Raw genomic sequence first — 8,706 nt, 5'->3', positions numbered from 1 at the left:
ATACCTAAGACAAATAAAAATGAGACAAAATATATCAAAACTTACGGGATGCAGAGAAAGCAGTGCTAAGAGGGAAATTTATTGCTACAATGCAAACATTAAAAAAGAAGAAAGGGGCTTCCCTGGTGGCGCAGTGGTTAAGAATTCGCCTGCCAATGCAGGAGATTCAGGCTCCATTCCTGCACAGGGAAGATCCCACATGCTGCGGAGCAACAAAGCCAGTGCACCACAACTACTGAGCCTGTGCTCTAGAGCCTGCGAGCCACAACTACTGAAACCCTCGTGCCACAAGTATTGAAGTCTGTGCACCTACAGCCCATGCTCTGCAACAAGAGAAGCCACTGCACTGAGAAGCCTGCACACCACAATGAAGTGTAGCCCCCACTCTCCACAACTAGAGAAAGCCTGCTTGCAGCAATGAAGAAAAAGAAGATGAATGAAATGAAATGAAAAAAAAAAGAAGAAAGATTTCACATAACCTAACTTTATACTTTAAGGAACTAGAAAAAGAAGAAAAAACTAACCCAGAGCCAGCAGAAAGAAAGAAGTAATAAAGCTTAGAATGGAGATAAATACAATAGAAAAAAAAAAAAACCACACAGAAAAAAAAGTCATCAAAACCAAAGTTGGTTCTTTGAAAAGATCAACTAAATTGACAAAGCTTTAGCTTAAATTGAGAACAAAAGAGAGAAGAATCAAAGTACTAAAATCAGAAATATAAGTGGGGATATTATTACCAATTTTATAAAAATTAAAAAGATAGTAAGAGAATGCTATGAATATTTATATATCAACCAATTACATGACCTAGATGAAATGGACAAATTCCTAGAAATATACATCTATCAAAATGAATCATGAAAGAATAGAAAATCTGAATAGACCTATAACTAGTAAGGAAACTGTCAGTAATAAAAAAAGAATCTCTCAATAAAGAAAAGCCCAGGACAAGATGGCTTAACTGGTGAATTCCATCAAACATTCAAGGAAGATTTAACACCAATCACCCTGAAACTCTTCCAAAATATTGAAGAGGTGGGAACAGTTCCTAACTCATTCCATGAGGCCAGCAGTGCCCTGATACCAAAGCAGACAAGGAAAACACAAACCAATATTTTTTTTAATAGGTAGATCTTTTTAAAAATTTTTTATTTATTTATTTACTTTTTTTTTTATTGGTTGCATTGGGTCTTCATTGCTGCACACAGGCTTCCTGTAGTTGTGGAGAGTGGGGACTTCTCTTCATTGCAGTACACAGACTTCTTATTGCGGTAGCTTCTCTTGTTGTGCAGCACGGACTCTAGGCATTTGGACTTCAGTAGTTGCAGTGTGTGGGCTCAGTAGTTGTGGCTCACAGGCTCTAGAGCACAGGCTCAGTAGTTGTGGCACACGGGCTTAGTTGCTCCACAGCATGTGGGATCTTCCCGGACCAGGGCTCAAACCCGTGTCCCCTGCATTGGCAGGCAGATTCTTAACTTCTGTGCCACCAGGGAAGCCCTATACCAGTATTTTTTAATGAATATATAGGTACAAAAATTCTCAACAAAATGCTAGCAAACTGAATTCAGCAGCATAGTAAGAGGATTAGACACCAAGACCAAGTGAATTTTATTCTTGAAATGCAAGGATGATTCAATATACAAAAACCAAACTATGTAGTACATGCCATTAATAAAATGAAGGGAAAAAACACATGGTCATCACACCTTATGCAACAAAGGCATTTTACAACATCCAATACTCTTCATGATAAAAATACTTAATAAACTAGGAATAGAAGGAAATATCCTCAACATGATAAAGAGAATTTATTAAAAACTCACAGCTAACATTACCCTCAATGATAAAATACTGAAACTTTCCCAGGTGCCCACTTTCACCCTTATATTCAACACAGTATTGGAAGTTTTAGCCAGAGCAATTAGGCAAGAAAAAGAAATAAAGTACATCCAAACTGGAGAGTAAAATTATTTCTGTTTGCAGATATGATTTTAAAAATAGAAAATTCTAAAGATCCACAAGAAAACTGCTAGAACTAATAATTCAGCCAAGTTGAAGGATACAAACTCAACAAATATCAGTTGAATTTCCATATGCTAACAATGAACAATCCAAAAAGGAAATAAATAAAACAATCTCATAGCAAAAAAAATAAAAAAATGCTTGGGAATGAATTTAACCAAAGAGGCAAAATAATTGTACATTGAAAACTACAAAATATTGCTTTAAAAAATTTAGGATGTAAACAAGTTGAAAGGTAACGTTCATGGATTGGCAGATTTAAGATTGCTAAAATGACAATACTATCTAAAGCAATCTAGAGGTCTGTGCAATCCCTATGAAAATCCAAACAGATTCTCCTTTGCAGGAATAGAAAAACCTATCTTGAAATTCACATGGAATCTCAAGGGACCCCAAATAGCCAAAACAATCCTGAAAGAGAACAAAGTTTGAGAACTCACACTTTATAATTTGAAAACTTACTACAAAGCTACAGTAAACAAAACGTGTGCTACTAGCATAAGGATAGACATATATAACAATGGAGTATAATAGCCCAGAAATAAACCTTCACATATTTGGCACTCTTTGACAAGAATGTCAAAACTATTCAATGGAGAAAGGACCATCTTTTCCACAAATGATGCCAGGAAAATTGGACGTCACATGCAAAATTATGAAGGTGGATCCTTACCTTATACCATATACAAAAATTAATTCAAAATGGATCAAAGAGAATTGAGTCAAGAGGAGGAGTAGGAGGTTGTAAAGTTCACCTATCCCCACAGATGCATCAAAAATACATCTACAAATGGAACAATGCTCACAGAGCACCTCCTGAACACTAGCAGAGGACCTCAGACACCTAAAAGGACAAGAAATATCCCCACATAACTAGGTAGGATGAAAGAAAGAAGAAGAGAAAAGGAAGGGGAGAGTAAGCAGGACAGGACCTGTGCCCCTGGTGGGGAGCTGAAGGAGAGGAGAGGTTTCTGTAACCGAGGTAGCCCCCTCACCAGCAGGGAGATCAGCTGGGACAGAAAGAGAGCTTTGGAGGCTCAGAGAAGAGCACAGCAACCAGTCTGTGGCAGGCAGGCCAGACTGAGAACTATGCAGAGGATCCAAGCCACAGCCCTATATGTCCCAGACTGAGATGTGTGTCCACCGGTGCAGACAGGGGCAGGGTGTTGGAACATGGGATTTAGAGAGCAGACCCAGGAAAAGGACTGCTGTTGGCTGTGAGGAGACAGTCTGAGGAGAAAGGGCTGAGGAGCCCCACAACCAGAAGTGCTCCTGGAGTAAGCCTGGGATGCTATAGAAGCAAAGTGCCATAGTTGAGTTACATGCAAAGAATGGGGCCACCATTGCATTTTCTCTCCCATGCACCAGCTCTTGCCTCCCCAAGCACTGGGAATGGCTCCCACCAGGGCCAGCTATCTTGCATCTGCAGCCACTGGCTCCCCCACATGATCCTTCCCCACCAGGGCAGGCTCTTGTTCTCCAGGGACAGCCTTGGGGGCAGACTCCTTTGGGTGGCCCACACGCAGAGATGAAGCTGAAACCACAGCCGAGCCCCAGGGGCCATGCAACTAAGGAAGAAAAGCTGAAATCTCTCCTCCTAGCTACACAAACTTTGGAATTACACTCATGTGACCAGCTTTTTAAACATAGCCCCTGCAGAATATCTGAATGGTCAACAAGTGCTCCCATAGATGAGCTGGGTCTAGCTTTAGGAGCTGTGAAGTTTATGTGCACGTACATGTAGGGGATGGGCCACACCAGAGTCTGAGCTGTCCCCCTAGTGTCCACAGTGGGTCCAGACCCATGATTAGTGCAATCCTGGGACCTGACTTCAGCAGATCTCTATTGGTGTCATGGTGAAAACAATGCCTGAGAGACACCAGGGCCAATTGCTGGCATACCTACAGTTAAGGTGTGGTTGAGAACAGTGCCAACAACAGAGTAACTTGTGAGCTCGCACAATGGGTGAAAGGTGACACAACAGAGCATGCTCACAGGTAAACAGCTCCAGAGGAGAAATACTCAGTGACTTCTCTCCCAGTGAGAGTATTCCATTCCTGCTTTTGTCACACCAAAGATCTGAAACACAGCATTGAAACAGATCTGGGAGCCTCTACTCCAAAAACTAGGGAGCACACTCCACCCCTGACAGGGCAGTGACAACTGCAGAGCAAAGGGGAGGCCCCAGTCAATGTCCAGGGAAGGCTCTGTTCACCAAAACACCAGTCAAATCCCTTCTCAAGGGGCTAATGGCCAGCATACACTGACAAAAGAGGTAGCAGACAACCACACTAAAAACAGCCTTCACACATACACAAATACCAAAAATAAATAAATAAATAAATAAATTTAACCCAATGCAGGCTACACAGGAATGTTCCCACATAAAAATAACCCTTCCAGAGCATTTAGCCTTGAAGGCCAGTGGGGCTTGAGGGCAGGAGATGCACAGGGCTGGAGGAAACAGAGACTCCACTCTTGGAGGGTACACATAAGGTCTCATGAACACTGGGATCCAGAACAGAGTAGTACTTCCACTGGAATCTGGGCAAGACCTACCAAGGGGTCTTGGAGGGTCTCCTGGGGAGGTGGGGGTTGGCTGTAGCTCACTGTGGGGACAAGGACACTCATAGTGGAAGTTGCAGGGGATATGAACAGGCATGAGCTCTCCCAGAGGTCCCCATTTCAGCACCAAGACCTGACATCACCCAACAGCCTGCAGGCTCCAGTGCTGGAATACCTCAAGCCAAACAGCCAGCAAGACAGAAACACAGCCACACCCATCAGCAGACAGGCTGCCTAAAGTTGTTCTAAGCTCACAGACACCCCAAAACACATCATTTCACATGGCCCTGCCCACCAGAGGGACAGGATTCAACTCCACCCACCAGAGGGCAAGCACCTGTTCCCCACACCAGAAAGCTTGCACAAACCAACCTCATCCACCAAGAGGCAGACATTGGAAACAAGAGGAACTACTATTCTGCAGTGAAGGGGGATCACAAACACAGTAAGTCAGACAAAATGAGATGAAAGAGAAATACGTTGCTGAGGAAGGAGCAACATGAAAACCTACAAGAACAACTAAATGAAGAGGAGATAAGCAATCTACCCGAAAAGGAATTCAGAGCAATGATAGTAAAGATGTGCCAAAATCTAGGGGAAAAATGGAGGCACAGACTGAGAGGATACAAGAAATGATTAACAAAGAGATTGAAGATTTGAGGAATAAACAAACAGAGATGAAAAAACAAACAGAGGTAAACAACTGAAATGAAAAATACACTAGAAGGAATAAATAGCAGAATAACTGAGGCAGGAGAATGAATAAGTGAGCAGGAAGACAGAGTGTTGGAAATCACTGCCACAGAACAGAATAAAGAAAAAAGAAGGAAAAGAAATGAGGACAGTCTAAGAGACCTCTGGGGACAACATTAAGCACACCAACATTTGTATTATAGGGATCCCAGAAGAAGAAGAAAAAGAGAAAGGGCCTGAAAAAATATTTGAACAGGTTATAGTCAAAAACTTCCCTAACATGGGAAAAGAAATAGTCACCGAAGTCCAGGAAACACAGAGCGTCCCATACAGGATAAACCCAAGGAGGAAAATGCCTAGACACATATTAATCAAACTAACAAAAATTAAATTAAAAGAAAAACCATTAAAAATGGCTAGGGAAAAGCAACAAATAACATACAAAAGCATCTCCATAAGGGAAAAGCAACAAATAACATAAAAAGGAGTCCCCATAAGGTTATCAGCTGGTTTTTCAACAGAAACTCTACAGACCAGAAGGGAGTGGCACAATATATTTAAAGTGATGGAAAGGAAAAACCTATAACCAAAAATACTCTATCCAGCAGGACTCTCATTCAGATTTGACAGAGAAATAGTCAAAAGTTTTACAGACAAGCAAAACGCACGAGAATTCACATCACCAAATCAGCTTTACAACAAATGTTAAAGGAACTTCTCTAAGCAGGGAAAAAAAAGAGGCCACAATTAGAAACAAGAAAATAACAAATGAGAAAGGCAAACATACAGTAAAAGTAGGAAATCATCCACACACAAATATGATATCAAAAGCAGCAATTGTGAGAAGAGGAGAGTACAAGTTCGTGAAATGGGGATTGCATTTGAAATCAAGAGACCAGCAACTTAAAATCTTGTATGTACAGACTGCTATATCAAAACACCATGGGGGAGTTTTCCCCAGCTCTGGGTGGTGGCTGCTGCTGGGCTCCAGCTTCCCCATCTGTGGAGGGTGAGGCGGCATGGACAGCGGCCTCGGCACCCCGCGCCCCACCACCTGCAGCTGCACACCCGCCCTCCCGCCTCGCCCCGAGCTTGCTGCTTCTCACCTCAGCACCTGGCCACCACTGCTGTGGCCCAGCAAGCCGCCCAGATGCAGGCCATCAAGTGTGTGGTGGTGGGAGACGGAGCTGTGGGTAAAACTTGCCTCCTGATCAGTTATACGACCAATACATTTCCTGGAGAATATATCCCCACTGTCTTTGACAACTACTCTGCCAATGTTATGGTGGATGGAAAACTGGTGTATCTGGGCTTGTGGGATACAGCTGGACAAGAAGATTATGACTGATTATGTCCCCTGTCCTATCTGCAAACAGATGTATTCTTAATTTGCTTTGCTCTTCTGAGGCCTGCGTCATTTGAAAATGTTCATGCAAAGTGGTACCCTGAAGTGTGATACCACTGTCCCAACACTCCTATCATCTTGGTGGGGATGAAACTTGATCTGAGGGATGATAAAGACACAATTGAGAAGCTGAAAGAGAAGAAGCTGACTCCCATCACCTACCCACAGGGCTTGGCCATGGCCAAGGAGATCGGTGCCGTCAAATACCTGGAGTGCTCGGTGCTCACGCAGCAAGGCCTCAAGACAGGGTTTGATGAAGCCATCTGGGTGGTTCTCTGCCCACCCCCTGTCAAGAATAGGAAGAGAAAATGCCTGCTCTTGTGAATGTCCAGGCCTCTCCCACCTGTGCCATCCCCCAGGACCATTTGTACACTTTGCTCAAACAGCAGAGCCTTCGCCCTCAATGCCAAGTTTTTGTTACAAATTAGTTTTTCCATAAAACCATTTTGAACCAATCAGTAATTTCTAGGTTTTGTTTGTTTAAAGTGTAAGAGTTCAAACTTTCACATTCTATTAAAGTTTAGCCCTAAAATGACAAGCTTCCTTAAAGCCTTATTTTTCAAAACCCCTATTCTTGCTCAGATTAAGAGTTGCCAAAATACCTTGTGAACTGAGTTGCGTTGTTGGGCTGAGAACACTAAGCACTAAGCTGTTGAAAGACCTTTGTCTGGAAGAGACTGTAGCTTCTCAGGCAGGAGATGCAGACACTTGCTAATGAGGTTCAGACACGAAGAGCAGTAAGTACAGCCTCTTTCCTGAAACGTTGCCATTGACCACATCCCAATCTCCCAGCCCACGTCCACTACCTGACACTGTACTGTACGTCCTAACCAGTGAGTGTGACAGCTCAGCTCTTTGGATCAATCTTTTTGATTTTGTAGTGAGACTTTTTAACTAATTAGTGTATTAGCTTTTGTGAGCTTGTGAGCAGAACTCTTCCTCCTGTGCCCCCTCCCGTGAAGCATTCCGCTCTGGCGGTGGGTGCACTAAGGCAGAGTGTGTGCAACACTTGTGATCAAAGGAAGAAGACAGTATTCTGACAAAATATGGGGGTTAATTTACACTACATTGTATACTTAAGAATTAAACTATTAAGTGTCACGGGTAAAAGTTTTAAAAGGTTAATTTCTGTCAGATGCAGTAGGTGATGAAGGAAGGTTAGTATTACCAGCAAGTGTTTCCTTAGCCTTTTCCTTTTCCTTAAGCCTGCCCATCCCTCCTGAAATTGGGCACTGACTCCATCTTTGACCTGGTCGTCCTCACAGTTGCTGACTTAGTGCCTTCTTAATGAGCAATATACTGCCTTGTACTATAAAACCTTTCTGAATATGTATTAGAAAATTTTTTTGTAGATTAGTAAAAGTGCATTCCTGTTTTCATGTTACTTTATTCAAAGCTAATAAGTGCTTTCCTTAGTTTTCTAGTAACTAGGTGTAAAAATCATGTGTTGCAGCTTTATGGTTTTTTAAATACTTTAGATATTCTTAAACTAAGCCTTCTTACCACCATCACCTCGCCAGATCACTGACACTGCACCTGGACTCATAACACTGACCCCATAACACTGACAGTATGGAGGTTCCTTAAAAAGATAAAAATAGAACTACTGTATGACCAGCCATCCCACTACTGGGCATATACCTGAAGAAAACCATAATCCAAAAGGAAACATGTACCATAATATTCATTGCAACACTCTTTACATTAGCCAGGACATGGAAGCAACCTAAATGCCCATCAGCAGATGAATGGATAAAGAAGATGTGGCACATATATACAATGGAATATTACTCAGCCATAAAAAAGAATGAAATTGAGTTATTTGTAATGAGGTGGATAAACCTAGAGATGGTCCTATAGAGCGAAGTAAGTCAGAAAGAGAGAAACAAATACCGTATGCTAACTTATATATATGGAATCTAAAAAAAAAAAAAAAAAGGTACTGATGAACACAGTGAGAGGGCAAGAATAAAGATGCAGATGTTGGGAATGGATTTGAGGACACAGGGTGGGGGTGGGCA

At 42.2% G+C, this 8,706-nt stretch overlaps 1 pseudogene; it reads left to right on the top strand.

Annotated features, from left to right (window-relative positions):
- Window positions 1-6,222: 6,222 nt before the first annotated feature.
- Window positions 6,223-7,009, top strand: LOC130859157 (ras-related C3 botulinum toxin substrate 1-like; annotated as a pseudogene).
- The last annotated feature ends 1,697 nt before the right edge of the window (window positions 7,010-8,706 follow it).

The sequence above is a fragment of the Hippopotamus amphibius genome, chromosome 8 (assembly GCF_030028045.1).
Source record: "Hippopotamus amphibius kiboko isolate mHipAmp2 chromosome 8, mHipAmp2.hap2, whole genome shotgun sequence".
Classification (NCBI taxonomy): Eukaryota; Metazoa; Chordata; class Mammalia; order Artiodactyla; family Hippopotamidae; genus Hippopotamus; species Hippopotamus amphibius.
The sequence above is the reverse complement of the archived record's forward strand: the minus strand, read 5'-3'. Positions and strand labels throughout refer to the sequence as shown.